Source organism: Lissotriton helveticus, chromosome 6, assembly GCF_964261635.1.
Source record: "Lissotriton helveticus chromosome 6, aLisHel1.1, whole genome shotgun sequence".
NCBI lineage: Eukaryota > Metazoa > Chordata > Amphibia > Caudata > Salamandridae > Lissotriton > Lissotriton helveticus.
The window spans coordinates 1,160,497,524-1,160,514,632 of record NC_136067.1 but is presented as its reverse complement, the minus strand read 5'-3'; positions in this window follow the sequence as shown (position 1 = coordinate 1,160,514,632).

The following is a 17,109-nucleotide window of genomic DNA, read 5'->3' as shown; positions in this document are numbered from 1 at the left end:
GCATCACTCAGCACCACCACAGCATCTCTCAGCGACACCACAGCATCACTCAGGGCCAACACAGCATCACTCAACCCCACCAAAGCATCACTCAGGGCCACCACTGCATCACTCAGCACCACCACAGCATCACTCAGCACTACCACAGCATCACTCAGCACTACCACAGCATCACTCAGGGCCAGCACAGCATTACTCAGGGCCACCACAGCATCACTAAGGACCAGCACAACAGCACTCAGGGCCAGCACAGCATCACTAAATGCCACCACAGCATCACTCAGCGCCACCACAGCATCACTCTGGGCTACCACAGCAACACTCAGTGCCACCACAGCATCACTCAGCACACCAAAGTATCTCACGGCCAACACAGCATCACTCAACACCAGCACAGCATCACTCAGCACCACCACAGTATGACTCAGCACTACCACAGCATCACTCAAAGCCACAACAATAGAACTCAGACCCACCACAGCATCACTCAGCACCACCACAGCATCACTCAGCACCACCACAACATCACTCAACACCACATCAGTATCACTCAGCATCGCCTTTGTGTTAGAATTAGGGGTCTCTAGTTGGCACAGGTAGGTACTTGTGACAAATAGGGACCCTCTCCTCTAGTCAGAGTAAGGGGGGTACACTCCTAGAATAACTCCTGCTCACCCCCTTGGTAGCTTGGCACGAGCAGACAGGCTTATCTCAGAGGCAGTGTGTAAAGCATTTGTGAACACATACAGTAATCAAGTGACAACACTACAAATGGACACAACACAGGTTGTCTAGTTATAAAAATAAGTATATTGTATATAGAGTTACCACAAGACCAATAAACAACAAAAATAATCCACAATACTATTAGCATTCAAGGTTAAAAAGGCTTAAATCAAAATTCTGTGTGAGTGGGTAGCCCTCTCCGGCTACAGTGTTGTTGAAATAATACAGAGTCTAACAAATCCAGCAGACCGCGTCGGTCCGGGCCCACTCAAATGTCGACAGACTCAGTCATAGTACCTTTTACTTGATGCGGGTGGCACGGACGTGCAAACCAGTTCCGGTGTTCGTCGCGGTGCAGAAAAGAAAGCATTGCAGGACGTGTTGTCCCTCGATGCGGTGCAGGCAGCGGCCCGTTGACAGAGTCAGTGGATCCAAGGTGTGCGTTGCAGGGTGAGACGGTGCTTCGTTGTGGTGCTTCCAGCTTGCGGTGCGGCGACAGAGCCGGAGTTAGAGAGCTGGGGTCGATCAGTCTGGACAGCGGTGCAAGTCAGGCAGTGCGTCACGAAGCGTGCGAGGCGGTGCCCAACTCCATTGCATCCACAGGACTCGAAGTCAGCAGCAGTGACTGCGTCGGTCAGACCAGTATGAGTCGGTGTAGCGAGGCATTGCACGTCGCGGTGTCCACCAGTCACAGTGCAGGCAACGGCTCGGTGACGGCGTCAGGACGGAGTCGGTGAGCTCAGAGCTTGCGTTGTTCGAGGTGGACGTTGCTCGATGTGGTGCCTACAGGACACCGGGCCAGTTGTGAGAGTAGGTCACAGCTCCCTGCCTCTGTAGCCACTGAAAGAGCATTTCCAGCAGCAATCCACAAAGGCTGGTGAAGTGTACTGGTCCTGAGACTTTGGTCAGGGGGCAAGCTCTCTTCCAAGCCCTTGGATATCTTTCACAAGTTAAAAATAAAGTACAAACATTTCTTTCTCCTTCCGTTCGCAGTCAGGCAACCACTGCAGGCCAATCCCCCAAGCAGTACTTCCGCTTGGGAATAGTCTCTCCTCACTTCGTGTTCCTCTCCTCAGCAAAGGTTTCTTCTTGTAGTCCAAAAATGATCTAATTTCTTGGGATCAGGGTCCCAATATTTATACCCCAAAATCCTTTGTTCTCAGAGGGGAGAGGGGCCTCTGCCTAGTCCAAACCAGCTCTGAAGCACTCTGTTTACCAGACTTCTCCTTTCCTTTCACAGTACAGGGCAGAAACACCAGACGCCCCACAAGAGGTGGAGCCAGCATTGTGGAAGGCAAGTACAGCCCTGGAGCACTCTGTGGACAGTATTCATTCTCTTCTTTCAGTGTGCAGGGCAGAGACATCAGACTCACCACAGGGGGTGGAGCCGGCATTGTGGAGGGAAGGCCCAGCCCTATTCAGGTGCCAGGTGCAACTCCTCCCTCCCATCTAGATGCAGATCTCTATATTCACCACTGGGCTGACTCATCCTGTCTCTTGGAAGCCCCAGCCCTGTCACTCAAAAATCCCAGACAAAGGAATACACAACCTCGCAGAGGCAGGCTTGAAAGATTTAGGCAAGCACATACCTACTTTCTAAAAGTGGTATTTGCAAACACAGAATGTTAAAACCCACTTCAGTAAAAGATGTATTTTATCATTCTGAGTTCAGGCATACTAAACTCAAATTTCTACCACGTTCTCTGAGTCAGTTAGGATTATAAAATGTTATAATTCAAACAGCCCATTCTGGCCTATGGAGAACAGGTAGCCTTGCAATAGTGAAAAACAAAAATAGCTGTAATTCACTATTAGGACATGCCACACACATCAGGGCTTGCCCTACCTTATATTTACAATGCACCCTGCCCTTGGGCCTACCATAGGAGTGTCTGATATGAAGAAATGGGAAGGTTCAGGGACTGGCAAGTGGGCGCACTTGCCCAGTCAGCATGGCAGTACCAGACTGCACGCAGGCTCTGCAATGGCAGACCTTAGACACATTTTACACGGCCGCTTCTGTGGGTGGCACAACCAGTGCTGCAAGACCACTAGCAGCATTTGGATTTACATGCCCTGGCAACACTGAACTAGGTTCTGACAAGTAAACCAAATAGTCAATCATGGAATCACTAATTAATACATCAATTTACAATAGGGAGAGCATATGCACTTTAGTACTGATCAGCAGTGGTAAAGTGCCCAGAGTCATAAAATAGCCAACAACAGGTCAGAAAAATTATAGGAGGAAGGCAAAAAGTTCAGGGATGACCCTGCAAAAGGGGCCAAGTCCAACACTTTGCAATAGTACACTACCGCATCCTCATCCCTCAGCAAGACCTAAGTATCATTCAGCATGACCTCAGCATCGTCTCAGCACCAGTCACCACCACCACCACTACCACCTCAACATCACTCAACACCACCTCAGCCTGCTCTCAGAATCTGCCATCTGTTGATTCTACCCTAGCGTCTGACCGCTGCTAGTGTTATAATACAGGTACTAGTTCACAACCTTCAACCTCCAATTGTTTATGCCACCTCAAATTTTTTTTTTAACAAACAACCATCGGAATAGGCAAAAACAAGTTGCCAGCATTGCAAAAGCAAAAGAAAAATGAGGATTTGTTTTGTTGTACATACATTTTTTAATATGGTCGTTCTGTTGGACATAATGCCTTCTTGGTCATATATATGGTAACAAAAAAGCTTCTGGCACTTTTTATTACAACCTGTTAGCATGCTGCACAGCAGCCACACTTCTCTATAGCACAGCTTAAACACATTGGCAAAGTCAATAGCTCTGCCTAAACACTTATAAGGCCCCAAAGGCGAGATCTATTGGCGCCAATGTTTGTTTATATAATGGAACTATACTTCCTCTCCAAGAATATGGGATAATCCCATATGTATAGCAATAGGAGAATACCGGGCAAAGGAATTGTGCCCATGCAGGGCTATCTTGCTTGATTACAGCTATTGTAAGATCATCAGGGCCCATCGCACCTGAATGCCTTGCCCCTTTATTGAAGCTCTCAATTTCTGAGCTGGAAGGTGGGCCGTAGTCCCTCCCCACATGAGGCTCCTTAAAAACCTCTAACTTAGACCTGATCATTATATTAGAAGCATATAGCTGTGAGATGTATGGGGTCCATTCTGCATCGAATATTAAAATGGCTTTGGCCTTAACTCTATTGTCACAATATTTAGCTATTAGAGCCAAATATTTGCGCAAGTCACCGGACTGTGCAACCTCTTTTAATTTAATCCAGTTTGAGTCCTCCACTTTTCCGCATTCAGACGCCTTGATTCTCTTTCTTATCTGCTTTAATCTACTAATTTTCCTTTGCCTAATCAAAGAAGATTGCTTAAATTGTTCCCTACTAGAGCCTTTATCTCTTGATTTAACTTTTCACCTTCCCCGAACTAACCGTTGATTGATTAGTGCATCTGACCTGCTTTTTCCTTCCACAAGATCTAAATAAGAGGTTTTTTCAAACCATTAAATGGGATTTTCCTGCATAGGACCGCAATGCACGTTTTTAACCAGCCTCAAGTAATGCTTTTATTGGACCAAAATGTGCTCCCATTATTTTCATTATACATAATACTATCATCTCTGGAGTTTCAAGGCTCCAAGGCCTTGAGCTCTAAACTAACTTCCACTGATAAAATAATGTGGTCACTCAAATTTGTCCCCAGTACCCTAAAGTGGGTACAGGCACCAGATACTACCATATAGTCAATAGGTGACTGCCCCCGAGAGGCATGGAAAGTGAGTGAGGCTGGTGAATCCCTCTGGGAATCTCCCATTTAGAATAACAAGGTCATTCATTCTTAAACAATGCCAAAAATGCAATCCTCGCTTATCTGACCTAATATGTTCGGGCACCATTGGCTCTGGGATAGTCCATGCCTCCTCCAACTCCTGGTTACGATAAACCAAGGAGGAACAGTTTGACATTTTTGCATTAAAATCTCCCATCACCAATATCATTGTGCATCCTTCTGTAATACTAATTTTATGGATAAAAGCGAAAATGGATTCGACCAGAGAATCAGACACCCTCTTAGGAGGAATATATAAATTTACCAGTAAAAGGGACGGGTGATGACCGAGCCTACCATTACCCAAGTAAAGTTTCATGGCCATGCAAAGGTTAGAAGGATGGGTGAAAGCCTGGGGCTTCCAATTTATCCTAAAACTAAGTAATATAGCTTGCATGATCTTTTGCTGAAGGTTTTGCTGCACAACAGTATACAAAGAAATTCTCAAAATTAAAATCTGTGCAGCACCATGTTTCCTGCAGGCAAATAATCATTGGATCATGCTGCATTAAGGCGTCTAGCTTAATGCTGGGATTTCCAAACCCAGCCATGTTCCATGACAAAACTTATTTTGGAGGGCTACCTCCGCAACATATGGATTTTCTTTAACCTTTTTTAGAGGCATTCAACAAGCCAGATACCCAGCTCCACTGATTCCCCCTCCTCCCCTCCACTATGTTCCGTTGTACTTTGAGCTACAGGTCCCACCATGTTAATCACTCTTTTCCCCGAAGTACTACCCACCAAGATTTTAATATCTTTCAGATTAATAGCCCCCTTAGTGTTGGATAACACTCCACTAATGTCCTGGCGATCCTTCCAGTGGGGCTAGCGTAGGACAAAAACTGGCTCCTTAAACGGGAAAACATCAAACCCATTTTTCCTAAAGAGATCTACATCAGCCAATACTAATATTGCAATTATTCCAGAGCTAAAAGTTACTCTAGATCGTGGGAGTTCACTTCCTGATTCTAAAACTACCCGCTCAATATCTTTACTTCTTACCAAGTAAATCTACAATTTCGCATAACTTCAAAATGAAACTCCTATTAAAAGGGCCCAGTTCTCTATCAAATAATGACACAAAAACCAAGGTATTCACTACTTGTGCTGGCTCATGTACATCACACACCCTATCACACAGGCTTGACTCAGACACTGGCTCTGGCATATATCCTGTAGGGGAAGTAAGGATAGGTCCTTCCTCAAAGAACCTCCCATGGCTGGGATCTAACCATACAGGGAGAGGATCCACACCAGTGGGGTTTTGAGTGAAAGCAATCCCTGACCTGCCCTACCTCTGACAAAGCTTCATTTGTTTTTACTATTTTATTCTCCGAGACTTGAACTTTACTTTATGAGGCGCTAAATCTGATTTTCCATTCTGTGATCCACCCATTTAGGGCTCAATCCCCCACCCCCATTATGTCCCATTGCCCCCAACACCTCGTCCCCTTCCTCTGGTCCTAAGCCCCTCCCCTCAAGTTCATCTTTCATAATAGATAGAGTGAGAGGATTTACCTCTGGAAAACCAGTATTCTATCCAACCAGAAACCCAGTGGGCTTTGACTCATTACCTTTCTGGGGCAAGGGGGAATCAATGGGCTCCTCAAATAGATTTGGAAACCATATATTTTTTGGTTTGTGTTTTATTATATGCCGGGTCCTCTTCTTCTCCCTCCGTATTTTTGGGCCATTAGCTTCTGCCTGAGGGACACCCTCCTTGGGGGGTAAACCTCTAACTCAACCATGGGTTGATTAACAACGGAAGCATCAGTTATTAAAACTATATCACAGGACATCCTGGTGTTTCCTTTTTTAAAAATGGAATAGACCGGCAAGGTATTCTTAGGTGCTGATGCATTTATATTTTCCTCTGTGACGAGCTGCCGATACCCCGAATCGTGATCTTCTAGGTAGCTATAAGACACATTCACAAGCATAGGGCTATCTCTATACTGACCTAAGAGGGTAGCCCCCAAACCGTCTCTAATTCCAACCTGGGTCTTCATCTTAATCCCCTTTATACTAGTCTGACTCACCTATGATTTCACATCATAACATTTTCCAGCCTTTCCTAGACAAGAACTGGCAGAATTAAGTTGCTGCACCCCCTTTAAAATTGGAGAAAGTACACCCAGCACATGGTCAGAATGGGCAAACGATTTCTCAAGCAAAGTTAAAATTAACGAAAGAATCCTTTCTAGTGCGTAAAGACAATCCTAATTTGCCCTCCCCTCCCTGTTTTCATTACCGCCCTCATTCAGTGTGTTTCAAACATCTTTGCACCCTTTTCATTAGAGGTTGCTTCCAAGTTTGATAATCCCAACGATTGCACAAGTGAAGTGCTCGAGGGAGTGCTGCTGTACATGGCTGGCATGCACGGTATACATGGCATTCATGGACTTGTCAGCTGGGTTTGATTGTGTGTCCCATCAAAAGTTGTGGCCCATGATGGCGGAAATGGGTATTGACCCTCCAATCATTCACTTTATATTCCAGCTATACACCAATGCCATGACCTGCGTTAGGTACGGCCAATATGGAGAATGCACCTGCGTGTTTAAAATCGAGAAGTGGGTTAGGCAGTTTCTTTTCTATATCTATACCAACGGGGTGGAGGAGGCCCTGTCTGGCTCAACTCTCGATGTCCCTAGATTTGACGACTCTCCCTTACCATTATTGGCTCACGCCGATGATGCAGTGTTATTAGCGAGGGCAGGCGTAGCCCTTCAGAGTCTCTTAACTGCATATGCTGCCTTTATTGCCTCGTTGGGCCTCCGTGTAAATGAGGGTAATCTTTTATCATCATAGCTGGAGCTACCCGAGGTGCAAAAGTGCCTCATTTTCACTTAGCCTCCAAAAAAATCGAAGTAGTTGACTCCTTCGCGTACCTGGGCGTTCTGTTTGACAGCAAACAAACTTGGTCGGAATTGGTGACTGCCAGATCCCTGGGGATGGAAAGAAGCCTACTAGCGATAAGGGGCTTTATAAAGAAGTTGGGGGCCAGCCCAGTGGATACGGTTAAAACTATCTATCTAGCCAAAACTAAGGCAGCAGTAACCTATGGGGCTGGAGTCTGAGGGATGGCTCATACGGAGAAATTGCAGAGAATGGAAGACATCTTTTTTAAGTCTAGGGTCTCATTACCACCTACAGCATCCAATTTCATCTTACACCTTGAATTAGGACTCCCTTACCTGTCCGACTGCATCAGGCTGGCACCAATCCTACTGTGGCTCTCCATCTGGCGGAAGTCGTCGGTTAATTTAACTCAACGTATTATTGGCGATTGCCTCAGGTTGGAGGGTCGCAGAGGGATCGGTTGGCTCAGTTATGTGGAAGCCCAGTTAAGAGCAATTGGGCAGGAGGAGCTGTTTAAAGACCCAGCTTCTTGCAGGATCATTTCTAAACAGAAACTGACCGATTTATACATGTAGAGGGCTGATTTTACTCGCAGGGGGGAGGATTTGTCAACAGCAGGCGCTTAGCACCTATGTCCTCGTTCCGCCTAGAACTGCGGGAGACCATCACTATTTCTACCTCCCACGTACTACTATGGCTCAACACAGATTTATCTTGGTGCGTTTTCATCTAAACCTTATCCCCCTGATGCTCGGGTTCAAAGAGAGGAAGTTCAAGCACGCTGACCTCATCTCGTGTCCTTGTGACAATGTCTCATCCCAAACTGATCTACACTTGGTATTGTTTTGTAAATTTTACCACAAAGAAAGAGAAACTTTTATTTTACCCATCCTAAGACTTCAAAATTTGAAACAACACAGGGTGGCCCTGTACTTTCTGAAGTCTTTACCTAATTTGTTTGTTTCTCAGTAGCATCTTTTCTGTGGGCTTGTATGGGAAAAAGAAAGTCGATGGGCAAGCTAACTTGAATTACTGTAAAGGTTACCTAAAATGTTATGATTGTAAATTGTGTTACGGTCTTTTTAACGGTTTGATATGATGCATTTGTGCTTTTATAATCTTTTTTTAATAGATCGGATAAAGATTTTAAATGAAAAATGAACTAATGGCAATTTTACAAAAATGGGGGGATTTAGACAGGTGGAAAACAAGGTGGACTAAGAAAAAGGAGGATTCTCAGGCAAACAAAACTGAATCAGAATATTTATTAAGAGAACCTAAAAAGACAGAAAGATTATGTCCCATGAGAGAAGTACAAGGAGGAGGATATGTACATATTCCATGGACTAGGCAAGATATTCTATCATTTACAAATGATTTCCCAAAATTAAGAGAGAAGCCAGTTGAATGGTACAGACAGGTTGAAAGGTTTGTGAAAGTTTCAAAAGTTTTATTGAAGGATTTACATGGTCTGTTTACAAATGATTTCCCAAAATTAAGAGAGAAGCCGGTTGAATGGTACAGACAGGTTGAAAGGTTTGTGAACGTTTCAAAGGTTTTATTGAAGGATTTGCATGGTCTGTTTGACATAGTGGTACCTGCGTATTTATGGACAGAATGTAAAATCACAGTTGATTGGCCTAGTGATGAATACCCAAGAGATGAGAAAACAGGTGCACCTTCAGAAGAAGTAATGAAGAGATATAACCAGGTGATTACTTTCTTGAAAGAGAAAATTCCCTCAAAGGAGACAGATTGGATAAAAATAGACAGAACAACACAAGAAATAAATGAGACTGTACATGCTTACTATGAGCATCTGCTACAGGTATTCAAGCAGTATTGTGGTTTCGAGAATATTGGCAACAAAGGTATGGGACATTTTGTATATCGATTTGCATCTGGATTAAGACCAGAGGTTTGTCAGATGATCCAAACACACATTTTGTGTTGGCAAGTGAAACCCATAGATGAAGTCTTAAAGTATGCAAAATACTGTGGAGATGAGATAGATGATAGACGAAAAAAGTTGGAGGAAAAGGTAATGTGGGCAAAAATAAAATTGGCAGAACAGCAAGAACTTAAAATAAATAACGAACAAAATAGAGGATCAGGACAGAATGAAAATAATGGGGGAAAGTCAAGAGGAAAAATGATTAGAGAGGAAGCAAAGAAAACGTTTCCTCGTCATGGGTGCAGAAAATTGGGGCATTGGAAAAGCAAGTGTAAAAATATTCAAATTAATAATGACCCAAATCAAAATTTAAATCCACAGACGCAGAATGAGGTGATATTGGGTAAACCACAACTGATTGTAAATGCACAGAGTAAGTTACCACCTGCCCCTATGCAACATTTTGTGAATAGAGCCAAGTACAGTGTGGACTCCGGATTTCAAGGAGAAAGTGGTAAGCTAAATTCAGTAACTTCACAATTTCTTTTACAGAACAGTAATTCATCAGAGAATGAATTATGACTGTGCCTGAGGAGGGGGGAAGAGGAGTGCGTACTTGGCGCATCCTTACCGGTAGATCAGTCAGGTCCATATATTGATGGAAAAGTAGAAGGAAAAAATATGACCTTTTCATTAGACACTGGTGCTACCCAGTCTACTGTGAGAACAGCAGACATTCCAAACCCGCCCCTCTCAGGTGAAGCCATCCAAGTAGTTGGTGTTTTTAATAGACAGATTAGAACTCCGGTCACAGAACCCATGGAGGTGTGCCTTGGTAACCTTAAAGAAATGCACACATTTGTGGTCTGTGACTCCAGTCCTGTACATTTGTTAGGCAGAGATTTACTATGTAAGATGAACTGTACAATTAAATGTACACCAGATGGTGTGACAATTCGAACCCCTGATGAAGGTGGTATTTACAAATGAATGCTAGCAAAACAAGGTACGGAGGTAGATGAAATGTATTCAATGATGACAAAGGATGACCTACCTGATGAATTAAAACTGACAGTAAACCCAGAAGTGTGGGATTTCACTGAAAAAGAAGTAGGGTTGATGGCAGCTGTAGACCCAGTAAAAGTGACCGCAAAAGAAGGTGCCATTTTTCCAAATACAAGACAGAATACAATGAACCCAGAACTTTAATCAGGTGTCATAGCAGAAATAGAGCGAATTATCCAACAAGGCATTTTAAAAGAAACAATGAGCAGTCTTTGTAATTCGCCCATAATTGGCATTAAGAAACCTAACGGGAAATATCGGATAGTGCAGGACCTGAGAAAAATAAATAAAATAGTGGTGCCTTGTTGTCCTGTAGTGCCGTACCCAGCAGTAATTCTATATCAAATACCATGGAATGCAGAATGGGTTGCAGCAATTGATTTGTGTCATGCATTTTTCTCCATTCCGCTAAACCCAGACAGCCCAGCCAATATCTCTTTTCATTTAAATTTGAAAATCGTATCTATGTGTGGAATCGAGTTCCTCAAGGGTACACAAAAAGCCCTTTAATCTTTAATCAGATTTTGAAAAAGTGTCTAGAAACATTAGTGATGCCCAGAAGTTCAGTTTTGGTCCAATATATAGATGATTTATTAATTGCCTCAAAAACACGAGAAGACTGTCCTAGATTCTATTGCATTGTTAAACCATTTGGCCGATGGAGGGCATAAGGTGTCACCAGAAAAAACTACAATTTTGTCAAAACCAAGTTAAATATTAGGGACATCAATTAGAAAGAGGAGTGAAGAAAGTGACACCTGGAAGAATTAAAATAATAAAACAGATGAAGTTACTTCGGACCCAGAAAGAAATTACAATGTCTCTTGGTGTTGTAGGATATCGTAGGCAATGGATTGTAGGTTTTTCCTTACTGGCTAAACCATTGAAACAAATGACAAGCAAACGAGCAAAAGATGCTGCAGAATGGAATGATGAAAGCATTGGAGCTTTTGTAAAATTAAGAAAGTGTCTGTGCGAAGCCCCTGCCCTTGGAATGCCAGATTACATGAAAGAATTTGCATTATTTTGTTGTGAATGAGATAATTGTGCTCTATCAGTGCTAATGCAGAGACATGGTTTGATACGAGGTCCAGTGGCATATTTTTCTGCTACTTTGGACCCTGTAGACTCTGCATTACTTGGTTGTTTGAAAGCAGTGGCTGCTGCTTGCACAAGTCTTTAACAAAGTGAATCTATTGTGATGGGACATCCTGTAAAGGTGTACGTCCCTCATTCAGTGGAAATTATTTTGACTACAACAAGAACTCAGTCCAAGTCGAATGACAAAATATGAAAGAATTATTTTAGGAGCAGAAAACGTAACAGTACAGTTCTGAATCCAGCTACCTTATTACCTGTTGTGTATGGAGAAGAAGTGAGGGATGATGTTGAACATGACTGCCTAGATGTTACTGAATATTGTACTAAACCTCCCCCAGACATACAGGAAGAGCCGCTGAACAATTGTGAAAATGAACTATTTGTAGATGGCTCGTGCATGAGACACAAAAAGGAGGGTTGTGTGCTGCTTATGCTGTGTGTACATTGGCTGGAATAGTCAACGCATCCTATTTATCTGGAGTCAAGTCTGCACAAAAAGCCAAATTGATTGCTTTAATTAAAGCATGTAAAACTGGGAAAAATTGGAGAGTAACCATTTACACTGATAGCCCGTATGGTTACGGGGTTGTGCATGATTTTGGCCAACTTTGGATGGAAAGGGATTTCATGACTTCCTCAGGAACCCCTTTCAAAAATGGGCAATATGTTAAAGAGCTTTTAGAAGCAATACAACTGCCAAAAGAAGTGGCTGTGGTCAAATGTGCTGCACATCAGTCAGGCAATCACTATGTGACTACTGGTATTCGTTATGCTGAACAAGTTGCTCAGTATTGTGTCAGAACTAAATTGGCAGTAAACAAGAACATTGAAACAACATCAATCAGATGCCAACCTATGCTTATCTCAGCCATAGAAACTTGGGATGAAGTGAAACATTTACAAGATGAGATAGAAGTGAAAAGGAAGGGTGAATTAAAACAGGATGTCAAAGGAGGGAAGAAAATGGTGTTTGGATTTATTCAGATGGCAGCCCAGTCATGCCAGACTGTTTACTCTCACAGCTAGCAAGAAAGTACCATGTAGATACTCACATAGGTAGAGATGCTATGATTAGGGGTGGGCGGAAGTCACGTAAGGGACTTACGTGGAGAGGCACGGAGATTTCCGTTACGCGCCGCCTGCCCGCAATATTAAATTACTTTAAGCATAAAATAAGAATAAAATAAGAACTTACCTTATTGTGGGGTCATCTTCCTTGTCCAGCTAGCCATCTTCTTGGAACTACACATGCGCGGGAGCCTGCGCATGCGCATTCCTTGCGGTTGGCGGATGCGTGAGGGAATCTGCCCAGCCGCTGAACTAAATATTGAACCTACGGACCATCTCAGCCCACCGCTGCCCGCCACTGCCTAGCCAATTTTCACGCCCGATTTTGCACTGCTGATTTCGCATTTCCGCCCCTACACGACTTAGCATGGTATTGCGGGGGCCATTATGGTCTTGGCCAACCCGCAAGTCGGCAGAGTGTGGCGAGTGCCGAGTGCGGCTTTGCGTTTCACACAGCGGTGCAGGGGGGCAGCGGTGGTGAGCTGTTTCGCTGGAATTTTTTACCACACCAGCAGCAGTGACGGAACGAGGGAGCAAGGCACCGCATGAGATAGGTGAGCGCAGGCAAGGCAAGGCATTAGGCAGACAGCATTCAACTGAAGAGGCTGCTGCTGCTGGCAATTCATAACAACCAGCTTTCTGCAACCTTTGCAAGCTCCCACAGCCCTTTCATAGCCTGCCCGTCCGCCTCCATAGTGCTGTCAACACCAGCGCTGCCTGCTGCTGTTTCCCCGCTCCCTGCTCCGTTTACCTGCTGTTACAAGGGACTGCTTCAAATGGTGCATGATTGGCGCATAGAGGACAGATTTGTGGGACCCAGGATAACGGAGCGGAGAGGAGCAGGCACACCCCCACTCCTTCAAGTGCTCCTTTAGCCCATGTGTGGCACCCTCTGTGGTCTAAACAGGAGCTGGAGTGCCAGGAGTGTTGCTTGCCCGGATGGAGTCTCGCTGAAAACCATCTGATCCAGGCAGTGCCGCCGTGCCAACAGTGAGTGTCGATGAGCACAGTTTCTCCAGTGGCATCATTTTTGGTTAACTTTGATTGTCTGCTGGTCGACAGCTACAGTACAGTACAGCAGCAGCATCAGGAACATCAGGTGTTTGGTGCAGCAGGGGGACATTTTACGAGCATTCGAGCGGTGGAGGTGGTGGTGGTGGGTGAGAGGCGTAAGTTTCCATCTCGTGCGTGAGATGACTTCCAGAAAATTACGCTCTGGACGCGTACTTACCTTGTCTCCTAGCTGTATGAGGAAGTTGAGGAGATCATATAGCGGAACCAGAAATCTACAGCACCGTTGTTATAAATCTCACCCAACTATTACGGGTTTCCCTGGACTGCTCCTGCGAAGGCAACATTGGAGCAAGATAGTTTGGTTTCCAAGTTTGCCTCAGTAACACCGCCCCTCCTGTCTTCAGGGGATGCTCGGGGAAACCCCTATGGTTCCGCGGGGAGTCTGATAATGTCCCATGAAGGGGCAAGGGGACAAATAAGATCAGGCGCGGAAGATGGCTCAAGTAGCTTTTTACCGGACACATCTTCACGTACAAGTTTGGGTCCTGGTCCACGTGGTAGCCATTCAATCCAACGGCTCCAACAGTCACAACAGAGCCAACATATCCCTTTGAATCTATCAAAAATGGAGTATACTGTTGTTGGTACATCTGTTGCATCGAACGTTGCTTTGCACGTAGACATGAGCTTGGATCATCTTCTTAACCAGCAGAGTCAGCAATCCATCTCATTGAATAGGAAAAAAATCAACCAGTAAGACCGCGGCTGCATATGTTGCCCCTATGGAGGGGAACACCGGCAAGGGACCCAGTGAAGAGGGTGCGCTTGGGTGTGCTAGAGGATCCCGGGAAGATGCTGGTAGGGATGTGGCTGCAATGATGGATAAGGCTTTAGTCTGTGGAAAATCCAATTTAAGGGAAGACTTTACACTCCCAGACATTGACATTGAAGCTCAAACAAGAGGGCTGGCGAGCCATCCGCGCACACACTGTGAAGAACGGGTATCCAATGAGCAGTCCGAGGGAGAAGAACACTCCCATTGCAAACTCCCCCCTTAGGCATCTCTCTTTGACTCTTTTATATTGTAGTACAAATCCCTTGAACGGTAATTCTCTGGAGTCAGTCTATGGTGCTCATGATGTTCATGATGTATTTCGGCCTTGTTCACAACCAAAGCCGGGTAATGAGAGGGATGGTGTGTCTTCGGAATACTTTGTTTGTATCGAAAGGCTATTAAGTTCCATTCTGTCTTTACTGGAGAAATCTGTTTTAAGCTCAGATCATATGCTGGAAATGATCTCCGTAATGTTAGGCCCCCTTTACTTGCTCCCTGGGGAGAGCAGAGAGATATGTTTGTACAAGCAGGTACACCTCTCCGCTCATTTCCCCAATTGAATCTATCTGTAATCTTGAAAATGAAGAGCTTTGTTTAACCGCTACCGCGCTACCGCGTTTTCCCGCTGTGCGCTGGAATTTCAAAAATGCGCGGTTTGTGACAAAGCCAGCTCGTCATCCGCGTAGCGCAGGTAACGCCCATGACAAGCTGGCTTTGTCATCCGCATCAAAGGGGTTAAACTCACTCTTTGAGGAGGCTGCAGTGGGCCTTCCTCGGGAAATGTCTCACTAAAACCTTATCCTTGTTCATTAAGGGAAAAAGGGGGCCCAGTGGAGCCATTGAGTAAGCAGAGAAAATCAAGGGTTACCTTGGGCAAAAAGGCAGGGGAGGGATAGAGGGGGAGGCCCCAACTCCATCCACCTTACAGGCCCAACCTCCCAATTCTTCAGTGAACTTAGGAACAAAAGCAGGGAAGAGGGGAGGTTCTGTAACAAACCACAAAGGGGAAAATAGGAAAAAGAAACAAAAAAGGACAAGATGATTCCCTAAACGAAAAGTTTCAAAGTTACATTTTCCACAGATTCCAGATATCCAGAGTGTTGCTCAGACTATAATAGAGGGAGGTGGTCCTAAACTGCTAATTGGGGAAGGTGCACCCAGGAACCCCGTTACAGTACATCTGTCTTCTAATGGGAGAGTAGGGGCTACTGGAACAGCAGCAGCGCCATCAAGTCTTCTGCTGCAGTCTCCGTAAGTACCAAGGGGGCCGATCCCTTGGGGAGGGGGACAATACTGGGAGGTGGGGTCCCTATATTTCAAACATGGTCCAGAGCTCGGGGGGTTAGACCAGATGTTAACCTAGAGGTGGGGTCTCACATGCAGATCGAGTCCAATGCGAAGGTACAGGCGGTTAATAATGGTGATAGGGTGCCTCTATGGATTCCCCAAAGAGATGCCGTAAAGAAAGCAAATGTGGTGCAGACCGCTTCTTCACCCATAGTGGATCTCATTTGGTTATTTGAGACTGAATCCGATCCGATAAATAGAGGACTCATTCTCAAACTTTTTCCCGAAATAGAGGCAGTGAAGTTGTTAGAAAGCAGGGATATTCTAAATGTGAATATTATTCAGCGTGAGAATGTTTCCTCCTTCAGAGTTACCTTCTGTTCCTTGTTAGTGGCCAATTTAGCCATACAGAACTGTGAGCACTTTTTAAAACGAGGGCTAGATATAACATATGTATCAAATTCTGAGGATTATTCTACCATGTGTGGTACAACTTTACGCTCACAAGATCTGAGGCCGGGTAATTCTGTGGTGCTGGACGCTATGGGCACCGACTTTGATTTCCCTATGGGTAACGCTAAAAATATTACGGTCTCACTAACCAAAAAGGGCAGCTTAATAAATCTGGTGTCTGATTCTGTAGTTGCGCATCGGACCCCTAATACAGAAGATGACTTAGCCCAGTGGAGTTGGGTAGCAAAAACCCTGAATACCAACTGTCCAGAGGTAGAAAGAAGTGCTCCTCTGAGGTAGCCAGGTGGGGTTACTTCTGTCCTGGAATATGGCCGACCTGGGGCATCATGAGGAAAAATTGAACTACTTAAAATCCTTAAGTCCTCTGATTATATGCCTACAAGAGACTTGGGCATGCAAAGATTTTGATTGTAACGTTTTTTTTACTTTCTCTTGCTATGCTAAGCACTCCGAAAGGGAACATGCTAGCAGGGGGGTCTCCATTCTGCTTAAGAACAGTATTAATTGGAATCAGAAAGTTTTTTACCATCCATTAAATCTCTGTATTTGCCTGAATGCTGGCATGTCTGGGAGAGTTTGGCAGGCCCACCTTCTTCCTGGTGGCAAATCTCTATATCCCCCTGTGAAAAATCACAACCATCTGTTGAGCCTACTCTTTTTATATATCAACTAGCAGCCCGTCCCGACGTTGTCCTGGAATGAAATAGAATGTGTGTAATAGGCAAGGGAAATTTATTTTAAAATCTCGCGGTAGAGAAATTTTTTAGCATGAAGTGTCACAATAGTTAGGCATGTGTGTGCAGATAATGTGTGTACCTCGGAGTAAGAAATATTAGCAGATGTCTGTAGTGTGCATGTACTCCACTTCCGTAGGAAAGCGTGTGTGAAAGTGCATTCAGTTGTAAATTTCGTGTCCCCGCAGGCATGCTGAATTGCGTCATACCCCGCTTGA